Consider the following 19,779-nt stretch of genomic DNA (forward strand, 5'->3'; position numbering starts at 1 on the left):
TTTTGCTCTTGTGGCCAGCACAGCCAGGGCTGCACTGCAGCCCTTTCCAACCCTGGTAGAACAGACCCTTCCTGTGGATCTTGCATGTTGTCTTGGGCCAGAAAATTGTTTCACTCAGACTATCTGTGGTTCCTGTTACTTAAGAATTTGGTTAGAGTCATAATTTAAGGGCATTTGCAGTGGTCTGGGAGAAAGCTTCTGAGATTTTTGGCCTTCACTCCACCATCTTGTTTGGGTTTTCTTTTACTAAACTGCTCTATTTTCTCATAATTTTCTTGTATGACTCATAGTTTTTCCAAATTTTTTCTCTGCTTTTCATATTTAATTTTTAAAGTATTGTTTTTTCCTTCCAGGAATATTTTTGGGGCTTTTGACCAAGTCACACTTTAATTTGAAGCTTCCCCTGCAGTTGTTTTGACTTTGTTTTCTTCTTATGAGTTTGTGACTTGATCTTCCAGGTGTCATATTAATTCAATGTTCAGTTTCTCCTTTTGTTGTTCCATCATTTTCCCACCAAATTTCTTTTCTTTTAACTTTTTTGATATAATTAAGTTCTGCTTCCAGGGTAGAAGTGACACATTCAGGCTCATGACCTTTCTTACTTATGTTTTTTGAATCTGCTCTGGGAAGGTTGTAGGTTTTTGGTACTTCCAAGGTGGCATGATCTAAGGAGAGGAATAATCACTGCTCTCATTGCCTGTGCTTTGGTCTTTACCCAGGTAGGAACATTGTTCCTAGAGTCACAAGTCTCATATTTCTCTTGTTGTTTGGACTATAACCAGGTCCCCGAACTCCTGTAGCTGCAATTTTTAGACAGTGGGTGTGAGCTGAGAGTTCCATAGGTTGTAGCAGCTACCAAAGCAACTACCCCCAGGGCATGACTTGTGCTGTCTTGTACTGCCAGGTACTACCACCATCCTAGTGAGATAGACCCTTCCTATTGATCTCCTAAATTATCTTCGAATTGATACTAAGCTCCTTAGTCTCTCTGATTGATCATAAATACTCTAAACTGGAATCATAAGCTTGTCTCCTATTTCTTTTGACCCTGAAATTAAGACTCAAAACTGTGAGTGGGTAATTCAACAATACTGAGAACCCAAAGTCATTTGGCATCAGCCTTTGGCATCTCCACCTAGTATCTAGGGTCCTCTGCAATCTCTTTCTCAACTAATTGTCTAACTACCCCAGTAACTGTAGGCTGAGAACTTTTAAAGCTACTGCCAATGCAGGCAGGGCCTGTGCTGCCTCCTCTGTGCTCTTGGGGTTTACCTCTATCCTGGTGTGATACATTTTCTGTCAACTTTTTAAATTATCATGAGCTGGGAAATTTTTCACCTAAACTTTTGCCATTCCAGAATTTGAATTGAAGATTTATTTTAGAATTGCTTAGAGGAGAATTTAGGAGAGCCCAGTTGAGTACTTCTCTACTCTGCTATCTTTGCCTTGTTCACATAAAAACTTCTAAGGTCTCATGATTACTTAAAGGAGAAAGGAGAATTCAGGTATCTTCAAGGAGCTTATTGTTAAGTATTCAACAACATTTATTAAGATGCCAGACTGCACTAAATCTGGGAATATGAACAGAGGTATAACAAAATAGTCTCTATTCTGGGAGAGCATAGAGTCTAAGGGGGTGGGAGGAGACAACATGCATATGTATATATACATATCAATTGGAAATAATTAAGAGAAAAAAACAATCTAACCTTAAAATAGGATTGGGAAATCCTTCTTGTAAAAGCTGCAATTTTAACTGGGACTTAAAGGAAATCTAAAAGTCCAACAGATGAAGATGAGGAGAACAATAAATTCAGGCAAAGGTAATAACCAGTGAAAATGTCATCACTAATCTTGTGACACAGTATCATAGCTGCCAGGTTTGTTGTCTGCACAGTAGATTATAAGTAACTGTGTCACAAGCAGAAGCAACAAAAGGGAACACTACTTAATTAAACTCCCAGTCTTTTTCTTTTTTCCTCTGAATCATGTCTTCCATTTTTCAAGGAACACTTCTGAGAATGTGAGTAAAGATGGCTTCTTCCTGCTCTTTTTGCTTCTTTCTTTCTATAGCACAGACATCAATTTGCTGTTTGTGTATTCACATTGTTTCCTGGTATTTTCAGAACCACAAACATATCACACTTTCTATAGGTTATTTTAAAATTCTCTTTGTTTTCCAGGATTTTTTCCTTGTGAACCTTAAATAGCTGCAAAAAGATGAGATTTAAAAAAAATTATTACAACTTTTCTGGACTTAGTAGAGCTCTTGATAAAGGATTAATAGAGTTAAGGTGTTTGCCTCTTTACCAAGCTACCTTTAATTAGATATTTAGTATATTCTTATTATGCACTAAAGAAGATAGCTAAAAATTTTTTTAAAAATCTAAGAGCACAATCCAATTATTTAATTAGATCTACTTGCTTTGGTTTCTTTGCCATTGTATCTTAGTCATTGTATTTCCCGGTCACTAGGTTTTCTGTCTTCACTTTGATGGGAATGGGAGCAAAGCTTAATTTATTTAATAGCTTATAAATATAAAACTGAACTACACAAAGCAAATATATCTAATAATATAATTAGTTAAACTCATCATTATTATTATTTATTGGTACCCACTGTGTGAGCATATATCCTTAGCCTACACACATATCAGTGTGTCTAAGCTTCATAAATTGGCTTCTGCCTCAGATTGTCAGGGTAACCCTGTAGTAATGAACTCCTATCAATATAACTCTCAACTCCCATTAGTATGCTTCCCATTCACAAGAAGTCTATAGACACAACTGAGTTTTGACAAAGAGATTTATTAAAATGACATTGGAAAACAAAGCAAAACAAAATGTTAGCTGTAAAATATTCACCTCATAAACCTGTTATAGACTCCTCCACAAATGCACAAAATCTCCATGGAAAGAGTGAGTTCAAACTTAGAGTACATTGGGAGTATGCCACACACACACACACACACACACACACACACATTTAAATATATATATATACATATATATGTATATATATATATATATATATATATTTAAACATAGATATAGATCAATAATGATAGACATTGATCAGCTGGATATTTAGAACCTATACTTCTCCATAGTCCAATTTTATTTTAAGGTTTCAAGGACCCTATTTCTTGAGTTAGTCTTCTCCCTAGAGTGACTGTCTCTTATTTATGTTTCTTTGCTTCTGTTCTATGGTGGCTTAACTCAGAGTGTGCCCTGGTAGTTTATAGGTTTGATATTGGAATAAAACAAGATAATCTATATCTTTTAAAATTATGAAAAAAAGAGTTCATCATCGAAGTATGTTGAGCAAGGGAAGGCATTGACAGCAATTCAAATTGATTTAGCTGAGTGAAGATCCAATACCTCAATTTTCCATTGTCAGATACTAACCATCTATAAGAGGACTCCTGATGCTCTCTTATAGTATTGTAAAAGGAATGTGATATCAACATTTAATCTTTCATCTTCTGAACCAATTAGCATTCAAAAAAGTTGAATACCTTTTTAAGAAAAACTAACCTAAATGAATGGATAGGAGAGGTTAGGATATTGCTCCTAACACAAGTTCTCAATATAAAATGTGTCTTTTACTAGTCCAGGAACTTGTGGGTTTGGAGAAGAGTGAAGGATAAGAGAAAAATACCTTCCATCATTACTTCAGGGTCACCACCACTGATAGACCCCCAGTTTGCTATCTCTCCCAATCTCATATTCAGAAATTTATTCAGCCTTAGGAATATGCCTAATTTTCTCTGGTAATCATATGATTCCCACTTTGATTCAATCATTTAGATTGGGCCTATTAAAGAGGGAATAGAATCATATTTATAGTTAAACAACTCATTAACAACTTATAATTATACTTGCATCTTTCAATAACTAGAAAATGAGCTGGGGGAGGGGAAAGAGAATCTCAATCTCCTATTTTACAATTACATCTCCTTGGACTTTTCTGTCTATTAGGTTATCTACTCTTAATTGGATATTATTGGTAAGGATTCAGTGATTTAATAGGTAGGCACCAGGCCAAATCCATAGGACCTATGATTTCATTGGTTTATTGAATACCCCTGAGAAAATTCCCTCTACTAATGTAGAAATTCAGCTACTACTCTATAATTCATAGCCTTATAGAGTTGATCTGATTCCTGCAATATTAAATGACTTGTCCTACAGTCATGCAACAAGCAAGTATCAGAAGCAGAGCTTCTTGAACCCAGGTCTTCCTGACTCTAAGATTGATTTTCTATCTTCTGTTTCATGATGTCTCTCATAATAACTCACTTCTAAACAGGACCTTAAATTTTACTTTAAGAGAAAACTTGCTTTAAGAGAAAACTGAAACTCAAAGAATTGAAGAATCTTGTCTAAGGCCAAACAGTTAATAAATGTCAGAGGTGATATTTGAAACTGGGTCTCAGTAATTTAACTTATATGTAGAGTATATCATGCCAAATATCAAATGGGATGAATCAAAAATTGGAAAGTGTTAAAGCTAATTAGAAACTTAAAATAAAAAAAGTGACAACTGGTACCATCACTTCCTTAAAAATAGAGAGAAAAGAAATTGAAGCAGTCAAATTTTGTATTCTTAAGCCCAAAGATCACTGTAAATGATGATTGCAATCAAGAAATTAAAAGACAATTATGGACCATATACTAAAAAGTAAAAACATTACCTTGCCAACATATAGTCAAAGTTATGTTTTTTTGCCCTAGTAGCAATATGTGACAATGGGAAATGGATTATAAGGAAAGTTGAGCACTGCAGAAATGATGCTTTTGAATGATGGTACTTGGGAAAATTTGAGAATTTCTTGAATAGCAAAGTGATGAAATCACTTAATTCTTAAAGAAATTAATTCCCACTATTTATTGGAATGTCAAATATTGAAGCTGAAGTCCCATAATAAGAACATACGAAAAGATCCTGATGTAGGGCAAGATTGAAACCAAAAGGAAAAAGGGATGGCAGAGTATGAAAAAGGGATGGTAGGACTTGTCATGGAAGCAATGAATGTGAACTTGGACAGACTTTAGGAGATAGCGGAGAATGAAAGGACTTGGTGCATGACGGTCCATGGGGTCATGAAGAGACTAGCATATTGAACAACAAAAGCTTGATTCCCGCACATTTAACATTTATTTGTAGAACAGGGTTAATATCAGCCTCTCATAGTAGTTTTAAGGATCAGATCAGCTAATTGTAAAGCGATTAGAACCACGCCTACTGCATGTCAAGCAACATGGAAGTATTATTATTGTTCTTATTCTACTATATCGTAATTTTTCTCATTTGTCAACAAGACAAAATCCTATTAACTCTGTACATCTTGTTCACGGCCTTGTATTTATAAATGTAAATGTATATATCTGTTTTATAAATATATATTTAGGTTATGTATCTATCTAATCTATATATCCATTTATACATGCACGTGTGTATTTATGCATGCATGCATTTATCTAGCTGTCTATCTATAGCCCCTTGTTCTCTCTCCATCATTAAACTTCTGGCTTCTGATCTTTTCATTATTATCATGAGTGATAAAATGATCAGTGGCAAACCTTGAATGAACAGATTGGATTAGACAGTATGTTTTCCTGAAAGGTCTTTCCTTGACAGTCTAATTTTGCTATTCAGAAACACTCCCTTACTGACAATGTTAACTTCATGTTTCTGTTTTCTATAATTTTCCACATCCTTGTCAGTCAGCATACTGCAACTTTGAATGCATTGTTATCTGGAAACCTCTGACACAAAAACTCCACTTTTGTCTGGTTTGTTTGCATCATGCAACAAGATTGTTGAACTGTTGTCTAACAATGATTAAAAAAAAAAAACTGTGCTAACCAAGTTGCTGGTTAATAATATGGAGAATGCTCTCCATCTAGTCAGAATCTGCTTTAAAAGATTTTGTGTAAATGGTAACTCCCTCTCCTCCATCTCTGCCCAAATGTTACTGTAAACAGGTGACCTACTGATCATTTTGAATACCTAGAGGACTGGGAGGCCTCTTAATGAGATTAACAGACCCTCAAAGGAGATTGATTTAAGAATCTACAAAGTAAAAACCAAATGATTGAGTTTAATACTGAAGTCTAAATAGATACGTGGATGAATGAATGAATGAATCAATCAATATGGAAAATACTGTCTATTATTCATGTAAGTTATACAAATGGATGGTTAGTTAGATGATTGAGGTCTAAGCAAGACACAAGAATGTCTTTTTTTTTTTTAGGTTTTTTTGAAAGGCAATGGGGTTAAAAGGTTTGCCCAAGGCCATACATCTAGGTAATTAACTTTCTGAGGTGGATTTGAACTCAGGTACTACCTGACTCCAGGGCCAGTGCTCTATCCACTGCACCACCTAGTTACCCCAACGTAAGTATGTCTCAAACAGCCTTTGCAGAAGAAAAGTGAACAGGACAGAGAGAAAGGAAAATTGGTTGGATTGCATTAGGGAATTTTCAAAACTTTCCATGATCTTAGGTCACTATCTGTCACAAAAAATAATTTCTTTAGATTAGTTGTTCTCCCAGGGATGCTATATAATTATGAATCATAGCACAGTATACTCAGAAAGAATCATTATTTCAGGTAACATAAAGGGAAGTGAAGGAAAAAGAATTTTTTTTAAACCAACAACTTTAAGCATAAGAAGTGGTTTAAAATGCATTATTTCTTTAGTTATTCTCAATGTGCTTCTATTTAATTTCCAATTCTTTACTCTTACACAAAGTACTGTTATAAATATTTTTTGTGCATATAAATTTTTAAAAGTAATTGACTTTCTTAGGATATATGTTTAGCAGTAGAATCTCTGTGTTAAAGGATATGAATATTTTAGTCATTTTCTTTGATATTACTTTTCAGAATAGTTGGACAAATTCTCATCTCCATAAACAAAGCACCAGTTGTATCTTCCCACCATCTCTCCTGTTTTGAATATTATCATACTTTGTCATATTTTCAATTTTTACAATCTTGAATCAAAATCTTAATATTGTTTTAATATAAATTTCTATCATTGTCAAAAATGACATGAAGTAAAATAAACAAAACCAAACCTAAATGTACGAATAAACAATGTATTTGGAAATAATATCACCGACACAATTGATTTAAAATGCTATGGAATTTCTTTGACCAAACTTAGTCCCAATGGCAAACTTTTTTGTTTTGTATTTGTTGGTTAATGTTTCAGAGCTTTTATTCCCTCTTATTTTTATCCTTTGTTATCATGTTTTGTTTGAATGTGAGGGCATTCTTAGTTAGGTGATACATTGGGAAATTTGGGAAAATAATCCACACAAAATTACCTTTAAAACGGAATACATTGTAAAGGGTATATATGAAAAAAACATGTAGATGGGTTGGTTTTATATGGTTATTTTATACATAATTGTTTAAATTCCTTATTATATTGTTACTTTTTTGTATTTCTTTGTATTTCCAGAGCTGATATATAATAAGTGCTTAGTAAACCTATCATTTGCTCAACCGCAAGTGATTATTCTAATAGGTCAAGTCCAACTATGTCCCCTGCCTACTCAACAAACTTCAATGCCTCCCTATTACCTCCAAGATTAAATATAAAATTATTTAAAATCCTTCACAAATTCTCCCCAACTTACCTGTCCAGTCTTCTACTTTATTGCACTTCCTATATTCTAGTACCAAGTGATTTATCCTTCTTTTTGAATCTTGAACATGATACTGCATTTTCTTCTAGACACATTTTGGACTTCATTGGCTTCACCATTTCTCTAGGAAATTCAGCATTGAGAAATATTATCTTGTAAGGTCCAATTAACATCGGATCACATCATCATTTGCCCTTCTGATGTGGAGGATACTCTTATTTGAACTCTTCAATCTCCATTTTAGGAATGTGACAGGGCAAGCATCTGCTTATTTTCAACTCACTTGTACCCATTTTGGACTTTTCTGTTACTACTCATTTAGACTTCTTTGGCTTGTTTCCTGTGTTCCAATAATTGGAACCCTTCCTTCCTCACCATATTTCACATTTATGTTGTGTATTATTTTCTTCTATTAGATTGCGAACTCTTTGAGGGCAGAGAATTGTTTTTATTTTGCATATTTTAATACCACATAATAGTGCTTTATACAGTTGTACCTTCCACATTGTGGGTTTGAGATGCAGTGTACCCACTAACTGGAAAATCTGCTTAAAATTATTTGATCCTCCCTTCATATCAGAGAAGAGGTCTGATTATTATATTAAAAGATAAAATTTGTTGATATATAATACTATACATATATTTTATGCATTTCTGAGTTTCTAGATTTTTTTCTATGTTGTCTAAAGGCCTTTGTGTGTCATCTAGGTTTCCACAAAACTCCCCCCCCCAAATTCCCAATTGATTTCTTTTTTTAGCTTATTTTTTGCAAGGCAATGGGTTTAAGTGACTTGCTGAAGTTGAATTTGAACTGAGGTACTCCTGACTCCAGGGCAGGTGCTCTATCCACTGCACCACCTAGCCACCCCACCCCCAATTAATTTCTTATGCCAAACTATGATGCAGCAAAACTGTAATGGAAAAAGTGGCAATGTGGACTTGATAATTGCATGTGTTATTTGAGGGCAGCTAGGTGGTACAGTGGATAGAGCACTGGCCCTGGAGTCAGGAGTACCTTGGAGTCAAGAGGATGGGTGTTCAAATCCAGCCTCAGATGCTTTCCACTTTTAAGCTGTCACTTGGCCAAGTCACTTAACCCTCATTGCCTCGCATCAAGGGCCATCTTGATTCATTTCTTGCCACCGGATCCCTCACTCAAATCCAGTTCATGTGCTTGTCATGGCATAACCTTCCTGATGTCATGGTCTTCTTTGAGAATGAAGGACAAACAACAACAAATGTTAGTTGATTATCACCTGGCTCAGAGACTTTTAACTTGCTGTTTTCCTCCCTCATCCTCCAATACTCTATGCCCATAATGTATCTACCCCTGATCATCTTTATCTTCTAGCTTTCCTGGCTTCCTTTTAAGACTACTTTAAATCCCACCCTCAGCAAGAGCTCCCTCACTTGCCTTTCCTCTTAGGTTACTTTCCACTTACAGTGAATGAAAGAGAAGTAAAGAGAAAAATATTTGTGCATTCCTACTCTAGGGGATTTAGATGGAGAAAATGAGGAGAAATAGGGGATTATAGCTTGAGGGAATGATAGGATGTAGTGAAAATTTTTGAAAGGGGAGAGATTTTTGGAAGGTTTAAAATCAGTAGTAAAGGAACTGGTAGGTGTGGAGAGATTAAAGATTGTCAAACTCCTGAGGGTGTAATTTGCTAGAGAAAATGAGAAGGGGGCTAATAAATCCTTGATGGATGGTTAATGAAATTTGTGCAGAGAATATGCGAAAGTATAATAGTATGAATGAGAGTCAATTTAGCATTTATTATATAAACTCAGGAGTTCAGATCCCTGGAGTTTTGTATCTTAATATAGTCAGTGGGTGGAGGAGAAAAGAAGAACTTTGAGTAAGTAAAGAACATTGAATGTTTATACTGAATTTACAAAATATTCACAGTGACTTGATTATGAGTGGGAATATGTTAACTGTGGCATTTTCTGGGTCTTTATGGCATACTTTTCCAACTTCCATCACCACCATCTATTTAGTCAAGTATTTATCATGAGGAAGTCCAATGAAATCTAAATGACACACTTTTGACTCCCACTAGTCTTCACATGAGGAGCAAATGAGTTGTGGATAAACACTGATCTAAATTCCAGAAATTAAAAGTTAGTACCATGTTTGGTGAGAAGTCACAAAAACTTATTATAACTGAATAAGAAAATTGTGAGAGTCATGAACTGATGCATGTGGTTAAGTAAGCAGAAGCAGAACAATTTGTGCTATGCTAAACATATTACAAATGAACAATTTGAAAATCTTAAAAATTCTGATCAATGCAATGACCTACCATGATTCCATGGAAAGGAAGCTTATTAATCATCTTTTGACAGAAATTTGATGGAACTAAATATGTAGAATGAGCCACAAATTCTTTTAGATATGGTTAATGTGAAAATTTGTTCTATGTGATTATGCATATTTGTTATCATGTTTTTTCTTCTTTTCAGTGATAGAGGGTAGGAAAGAAATGAGTACTTGTTAATTGAAAAGAAGAAGTTTAAAAAGAAATCTGACCTTCTTGAGTATATTTTCCTTTCTATAAGCGTGTTTCTTTATACTTGGGAGAGTTTGGCATGGGGCTGTGGTGGAATGGAGGAACAGCAGGGGAGTTTATTATTTATTTATTTATTTTTCAATTTCAGGCTACCCAGTCTAAAATCTAAATATACATTTCAATTATCTATAAAGAGGTGATATCCCAAGATCAGTGATGTTACTTCTCTTATTCATCTTCTGAGATAATTTCCATATATTTCCTACCTCAAGAAGTGTGCAAAAAAATTCAGTTTTCAGGTAGAGTGGCAGGGTTAAAATTAAACTTCAGTCCAAACTATTTTTTTTGTGTTTATAATACAAAATTCTTGCTTCATCAATTACAAAATGAAGTGCTGGAACAAAAAGGTCTTTAATCTAAGATTCTTGGATTTCTTTGAAGATTTCATGTTATCTTTACTTCTTTGTTTCCTTTTACTGTCCTTTGAAATTACTTGTGAAAATATTATACTTGTTTGGTCACACTATAAATTGAATTTATTGTTCCCTCTGCTATTGTTTAATGTTTAACACTAATAAAAATACTACTTAGCATTTACACAAAGCTTCATATTTTTAAAGTACTTTGCAGGAGCTATATTATTCAGGCCCCTTTTTTAATGAGAGCATTTGGGGAAGCAATTTTCATGAAATATTCAAGAGATGCTATGAATGCAAAACTAAAGTTCTGTGACAATTTTGAACTTGGGAAAGGTTTATCTGGTAAACACAAAGTAAAGAGGCAGTATTACTACTTTCAGTTCCTTTGAAAGAAACATGAGAAGTAATACAAATTCCATTAGAATAGGATTTTTAACATATCAGAAAACATCTGTTAAAATGACACTTTTTTCTATTGTTTTACTGAACCACTTGGGGATTTCTTTTGCTAAAAAATGGTTTCTTTATTAGATTGTGAGACTTTCTTAAAAATTAACTCTAACTAGGAATGTTGCTTGCATTTATAACAAAAGTGAAAGAAACTGTGACTTCACTGCGGAATTTATTTACGTGTAGGTTAGGTCATTATTGGTGGATTTAAATAGGCTTTGTGAATTTTATCTTGTTCAATTAATCATTTCCTAATTTATTAACTTTTATGGGAACTTACTTTGTTCAAATAGGCCTTCAAGTAAGTACAATTGTTTGGCTACATCATATAATGGAGTATCATAACAAATTGTTATGAAAAATGAAAGGGAATATTAAACTTTCCTATTATTGTTATATTTGCTGGGTTATAATGGTATATTTACTGAATAATTCTGTGGAATTAAGAAGCCAATGTAACAAATAGATACCATTCTGTTCTACAGTAGGAGTGTTTGCTTCAATGAGAAACTAACTTGTCCATCTCCTCAAGAGCTTACATAGACCCATTGATGTTAGTTCAATAAATTAATCAATAGGTAACTTAATCATGCTTGACTGCTGGGTAAGGCAGGATATTATTTGAGGAAAATATATTTCCTCAAACTGGGCATCATGGATCTAAATTCTAGGTTTTGTTGTCACCTTGACTTTCTCTTTGACTCCTAGTATTTTTATTTTCTTCTTTTTCCATAGAAAAAATAGCGAAATCTTTTCAATGAATATTTTGAGCAAGTAAAAAAAATGCATGCATTATCCATGTCCAAAATGTATTTCATTCTTTATTTTGAGTTTATAATTTTTGTTTTTTTTAAGAATCTTCTGATTTTGGTTGGGTTTGATTTTTGTGTCTTCCATTTTTGTTTTACTGCCTCATAATATTTAGAATGGAAAGAGACCCCCAAAAACCTCCGCATAAAGTTTAACTCCCTTATTTGACAGGAAAGAAAAAGAGATAGATTCTCTTCAAGGCTCAATTCAGGTCTCACTCTATGAAATCATCATTATTTCTTACCTTCTATTTCATTAGCATTTTCTTTGGCATTTTAAAAATTGTCAGTTTTCTAATATATTCAAACCAATTTCTTCACTTGAGCCTCTATCACATTAACCTCTATTAGCTGACTGACACCAACATTAACATTCTAAGTCCTTTTACTAACTTTTCAAATCACCCATTAACTCAAGTTCCACTATTAACATAAGTACCCTGATAAACATCTCAGTTCTCTTTATTATTTCTCCTCTAACCATATCCCTATGCCAACCAAATCCCCACTTTTAGATATCTCTGTCATCCTAATCAATTCTTGAATTAGGGATATAATGGATAGACAGACAGACAGATGGATGGATGGATGGATGGATGGATGGATGGATGGATGGATGGATGGATAGATGGATACACAGATAGATAGATAGATAGATAGATAGATAGATAGATAGATAGATAGACAGACAGACAGACATAGATAGCAGATAGGTAGATAGAGTGAGTGAGTGAGGGGGCATTTTTTAGTTATTTAATATGAGTTAAGAACTGTGCTAAGGGTTTACAAATTTCAGCAAGTCAGATTTAGTCTCTGCCTGAAGTAGCTTATATTACTGTGAAAAAAGATGGTGCCATAGTATGAAACAGTCCAAAAAAGTGTTTTGAAGGCTGGGACCCTGGGAAAATAAGCATAAATTGACTTTTCAGGGTTAAAAGTCCCAGGGTCACCACCGAGGTTAAAAAAAATGATGGTCCAAGTAGAAGTCGAATAGAAGGATAGGATCTCATTTCATTTGCATAAAGTGACTCTGAGGAGAGAATATATGCTTTGCCATAGCAGGTTGGTGCCTTCTCAGCAATTAACACTTAGAAAGTTGTATAGCGTACTGAAAGACTAAATGACTTTGTATAAAGGGATGGGACTTGAACTATGATCTTGACTTTCCATATTTATTAGCCTTGATTCCTTACTAATTAAAATTTTTGAAATTTAGTCCAGCCTTCTGTGCCTCTTTCTTTTGCCATGAAGTAGGGTTCTTTTTTTTCTTGAAATAGTTCTTTCCTAGAATATAAGAAAAATTTTTGTTTGTTTTCTTTACTTGGTGGCTCCCCCCCCCAATTCCTTCCCATTTTTTGATATTACCTGAAAAAAAAAGTAAATGAGACTAGTTACTTACTGATCCTTTCTGTCCATAGTATCTTCTTCTGTTAGGGATTTAGAGTAGATGGAGAAGAGAATAAACATTTATATAACTCCTGCTGGGTGCAAACTCTTTGCAAATATTATCTCATTTGCTCCTCACAATAACCTTGAGTGGTAGGTCCTATTATTATCTCCATTTTACAGTTGAGGTAAACAGACTGGTGACTTACCTCAGGTCGCACAGCTATTGCCTAAGGTTGGATTTGTGTTCAGGTCTTTCTGACTTCAGGTTTAGTGCTCAATCCACTGCACTAGCTAGCTGCAGAGTTGCAGGGATTCTGAAGGACTCAGGGCTTGGGCAATGGTTCCACTTGTTCCCAGACTCTCTTATTTTTTAAGGGGCTCCCAAGTTTCTAGAATTTGGGAATCTTGATTCCAGAATGATGTATGACTGCTACTTTCAGGATTGTGATAGAGTCCTTACTGCTGAAGGAGTGTTTGGTTGACACTAGTACCAGTATATTTCTTCAATAATCTTTGCATCATTTCAAAACTGTTAAGTCTCTCCAGTTACATCTTAGAGTCCAAGCTTTAATTGGCTACGTTGGGGCTTAAATGCAACCAAAATAAAACCATCTGCAAATAAGAATAACAAGAATGACATTATCATAGAAAAGAAACCCCTCTGAACATTTATTTACTTAGTTAAATGAACATTTATTCATTCATTTAGTTAAATCTAGTCCTAACTCTTTACTACTCTATCAAGTATTACTTGTGTTCTTTATAGGGAGAATAATAGGAATGTTCCCTGAAGCATGATAGGTTGTGGCATTTCCTGAAGGTGGACAGAGAGGAGTATCTATTCTTATGATACCAATAATACACCAGATGTCAGTCATTCTCATTATTTGTGCCTACACATGCAAATTACCTAATTGACATTAAACATCCTGAAAGACTATTTTAGGTTAAAGGGATTTTCTGGTTTGAATTAAGTAGCTAATTAAGAACAAACTATATTGTTAGAGCAGAAGAGTTAGATATGTTTTAATAATATATCCTTACTGGTTATCTAGTAAGTGAAAAATTTGATTTTATATTAAATTCAGACTTTGTTGGTGGTTACCTAATTCTTTAGATCTCCAAAATTCTTTACCTTCTGCTTGCTTCCTAGTCATTTCCCAAGATTTTTTTTTTTGTGCAGCAAAGGGCCTTCTCAGTTCTTTGCAACTCTTTCAGGCTTCCTTTCATCTTCCTCTCCTGATTGAGGATCAAATCAGATAAATGCTAATGGAAAATGGGCATAGGGGCTTCATATGGAGAAGAATCCACTCTTACCTGATACTCTTATCTGGATAAAAGAAAACAGGTTTTCCCAAATAGATAAAATGGCTACTGAGTTTTCTAGTGATGTATTTTTAAAGACTAACTACAACAGCATAACCATATTAAACAAGTTATATTAAACTAATAAAATTTTCAGTTTTTGTCAATAGTTATATTAATCATAACCAGTTTTTAAAATATTTTATTCAATTCAAATTACAAATAAAATAATGATTTTATAATGCATTCAATTTTAATAATATACATTTTACTTGATAATTAAAAACAAACTTCAAAATTAGTTGATTAAGGAAATTTCTGGACATAATATAACAATAGGAATCACATTCTCCTGTTCAAGATGATCAGGTACAAAATTTGATTAGCCAAATGCACATAAACTTATGCCCCATATGACTGGTTGATAGCTTACTACCTTGAAATATTAGTGCCAATTATCTCTATAACTAAACAAAAACACACATAAATATATGCATGTGTGCCTATAAGTGAATGTATGTGTGTATATCTATCTATATCATCTATATCTACATCTACATCTATGTCTACGTCCACGTCTCTATCTCTATCTCTATCACTATCTCTCTCTCTCTCTCTCTCTCTCTCTCTCTCTCTATATATATATATATATATATATATATATATATATATATCTAACATCTCCATCTCCATCTCCATCTCCATCACCATCTCCATCTCTAGCAATATCTCTATTTCTATCTATACATATATGATTTTCAAGACTGTAACCATGAGAATATATTGATCCAAATTATTTTTTTTAATTATTGGTGGGAAGAGAAGACAAAAAGGTAGGGAGATATGAAGACATGAAAGCAGGAAAGAAGAAATTAAGTGAGGAAAAAAAGGAAGGAAGGGAGGAAAGAAGGAAGGAAAAAAGGAAAAGGCAAATAATTGGTTTAGTGAAGAGCTTATATTCTATTTTATAGACAAAGCTCTTCCAATCAATAACATTAAAAGCCTAGAGAAGAGAAAACATATGCAAATGATTCCCAAGCTGACAAAGGAATTATATAGTAATCATGTTAATAGAATCAAAAAACCAAATATATCAAGCACTAACAAAGTATTTAGTTCATTTCCCATCTTCCTCCTTCCTTAGTTTGTTACAGTTTTTTCAAATTAACATTCCCTTCTTTGATATTATCTTATTTTAAACATACATTTAATAAGATATGATAAATGATTTTTCCCTTTTTCGTCACTCTTCAAATTTTCATAAATGCTTACTTTTTATCAAATTGTTTCTTTAACGCTTTTAATCTTCCAAATAAAGTCACTGAGTTGAACTCTTTAGATATTTGAAATTTTCTTTTCTGAATTCTTTTCTGTTTGCCTAAAGTATTTGGCAATGCTGTGGGTGAAATTGGATAAAGTGATACTTCAGAAAGAATTCTTTATTGATAACTACTGATTTCATACATTTCAAAGTTTATACAACTTTCCTTCCATTTTAATTTATATATTCCAAATTACTTCTTTCTATTATTTAATTTGATTTCAATGTATTCTTCAAGCTTTATTGATCCATTTTGTTTTGATATAAAGATTCACAATAAAAAGCAAACAATTCATTTACAATTCGTTCTCTCAGGAAAAGTTTATCTATTATTAACAAAAAAGAATTGAATTTAACTTTATGATATTAATGTTACTCATAGTATGCATCTAGAATAGATTTTTGCCTTTCTATGTTGACGTTCTTTTTGCATTATTTGCTGTTTTGGCCTTAGACTATTCAGTAATGGTTATATTATTTTGATTCTGCTCTCCTATCACTCATTCTGAATCACATCTGTGCATGATTCTCTTATTTTTCATATTAGCTATTCCTTCAAAATAGTTATTCTATTATATTCTTACAACATAGTTTGTTTTGGTTCCTAATTTTCATTTGCATATTTTGTATTTTTCAATTAATTTTTGGCAAATATTTCTACTTGACTGTATTTCTAGCTGAACAGATGAGTCAGACAACAAATATTTATTAAGTAGACAAGTCAACAAATAGTTATTAAGCACCTATTATATGCCAAACATTATTTTAAGTGCTGAGATGATCATATATATGTAAAAAAGAAATACAGTGCCTGCTTACAAGGAGCTTATGTTCAAATGGGGAAGACAGTACATAAAAGGAAGCTAAAACAAATGATTAAAAGGAATAACAAATATATGAGCATGTTAGAGAGACTGGAGAGACAGTACAGTCTGGAGATCATGGTTGGCATGGGTGTCTCACTTAAAATAGGGGCTCCAATAGAAGTCAACCAACCAAAGGAAGGTATTGCAGGATTAAGGGCATTTCCAATGTGGAATATTCAGGAATGAAATGAATTTCCATGGTTAGGAAGTTTCTTTGGCATGATAAAGTCCAGAGAGCTAAGAGTGCAGCCCAAAAGGACAAATCCTTCAGTTTTTCATTTTAGTACAAATTCCTCTTTAGGTTCAGGAGGCTTCATATTTATTTATATTAACATTTATTTAGTTCTCCAACTACATGTAAAGATAGTTTTCAACAAATATTTTTGTAAGATTTTGAGTTTTCACATTTTTCTCCATTCCTCCCCCTTCACTTTGACAGAAAGTAATTTAATATAGTTATTATAACTATGTTAAATATATTTCTAAATTAATCATGTTATGAAAGAAGAGTTCAATCAAAAATGAAAAAAAATTAGAGGGGTAAAATTACCATGCAAAAAACAAATTAAAAAAATTGAAGATAGCTTACTAGCTTTGGTTTGCATTCAGTGTCCAAAATTCCTTTTCTTCATCACAAGTGCTTTAGAATTTTGATTATTGTACTGCTGAGATGAGTTCATCAGAGTTGATCAGCACACAGTGTTGCTGTTAGTATGTAAAATCTTCTGTTTCTCCATTCAGCATCAGTTAATACAATTCTTTCCAGGATTTTCTGAAGTCCTGTCCCTCATGATTTCTTATTGAACAGTAGTACTCCCTCACATTCATTCACTAAAATTTGTTGTCATTCCTCAATTGATGAGCATTGCCACTATGAAAAAAACTGCTAGAAATATTTTTGTATATGGGATTTTTTGCCCTTTTTTGTGATCTCTTTGGGATACAGACTTAGTAATAATATTCCTGGATCAAAGGGTATGCAGTTTTATGATCCTTTGGCATAGTTCCAAATTGCTCTCCAGAAAGGTTGCATCAATTCATATTGTCTACCTGCATTAGTGTCTCAGTTTTCCCACATTCCTCTCATATTGATCATTTTCCTTTATTGTCACAGTGGTCAATCTGATAGGTATGAAGTGGTACATCTAATTTTCATTTTTTCAAATCAATAATGATTTATAGCTTTTTTTCATTTGATTATAGACAACTTCAATTTCTTCGTCTGAGAACTGTCTGTTCATATCCTTTGACTGTTTATCATTTGGAGAATGATTTATGGACTTAAAAATTTGACTCAGTACTCTATATATTTTAGAAATGAATCCTTTATCAGAAACACTAGTTGTAGGGGCAGTGAAGTGACAAAGGGGGCAGGGAGGTGGTGCAGGGGACAGCTAGGAGTCAGGAGGACCTGTGATCAAATTCTGCCTTAGAAATTTAATAATTACTTAATTGTGTGATCTTGGACAAATCACGACCCCATTACCTTTGCTAAAACAAGCAAACAAAGAAAAAAACAGTAGCTGTAAAAAATTGTTTCGAAACTTACTGCATTCCTTTTAATCTTGATTCTACTGATTTTATTTATACAAAGACTTTACAACCCAAAGACAATTCATTTTGCATTTTATAGTGTTCTTTATCTTTTCTTTGTTCATAAACCGCTCCATAAATATGACACATAAACTATTCCTTATTCTCCTAATTGGCTTATGGTATCACCTTTCTTGTTTAAATGCAGCACTGATTTTGACCTTATCTTGGTATAAGATATGAGATATTGGTCTATACCTAGTTTCTGCCATACTATCTTCTATTTTTCCCAGGAGTTTTTTTTTTTTTTTTTTTTTATCAGAGTGAGGTCTTATTCCAGAAGCTAAAATCTTGGAGTTTATCAAACTATAGATTGCTATAGTCATATAAATATTGTTTCTTTTGTACCTAATCTATCCCAATGACCCAGAACTCTATTTCTTAGATGTTGTATAATATAATTTTAGATCTGGTATGCCTAAGTCACCTACTTTTGCAGTTTATTTTTATTAATTCCTCTGTTATTCTTGACATTTTGGTCCTTATTTGAATTTTGTTACTATTTTTCCTAATTCAGTAAAGTAATTTTTTGGTAGTTTGATTGGTATGGCACAGATTAAGTAATTTAATTTAGTTATAATTGTCATTTTAATATATTAGTTTGGCCTACCAATGAGAAATTGACATTTGTCCAATTATTTAAATGTGATTTTATTTGTGTGAAAAGTGTTTTATAATTGTTTTCATATAGTTTCCTAGTTTTCCTGGAAGATAGACTCCCAAGTATTTTATGTTGTCTACTGTTACTTTAAATGAAAATTCTTTGGACTTTGTTGGTAATAGAAATGTTGATGATTTATGTAAGTTTATTTCATATCTTGCTATTTTGTTAAAGTTGATCATTGTTTAGGTGATTTTCTAGGATTGTATAAGTGTACTATCATGTTATCTGTAAAGGGTGAAAATTTTTCTTTACTACCTATTCTGATTCTTTCAAATTCCTTTTCTTCTTTTATTTATTTATTTGTTTATATTTTAAACAAGGCAGCAGGGTTAAGTGACTTGCCCGAGGTCACACAGCTAGGTAATCATTATGTGTCCCAACTCCAGGGCCAGTGCTCTATCCACTGCACCACCTAGCTGCCCCACTCTTCTTTTATTTTTAAAGCTAACATTTCTAATACAATATTGAGTAATAATGGGGATAAAGTACACCCATGATCTTAATGAGGTTGCTTTTAACTTGTCCCCATTACATGAAATTCTTACTAATGGTTTTCAATAAATACTGCTTAACATTCTAAAGGAAACTTCATTTATTCCTATGCTCTCCAGTGTTCTTAATAGAAATGGATGCTGTGTTTTTTTTTTACCATATATTGAGATAATGATATGATTTCTGTTAGTTTAATTACTGATAAGGACAATTATATTGATTATTTTCCTTATATTGAACCATCCTTGCATACTTGGTATAAAGCCTACCTGATCATAGTGTATTATCCC

This window comes from Macrotis lagotis, chromosome 3, assembly GCF_037893015.1.
Source record: "Macrotis lagotis isolate mMagLag1 chromosome 3, bilby.v1.9.chrom.fasta, whole genome shotgun sequence".
Classification (NCBI taxonomy): domain Eukaryota; kingdom Metazoa; phylum Chordata; class Mammalia; order Peramelemorphia; family Peramelidae; genus Macrotis; species Macrotis lagotis.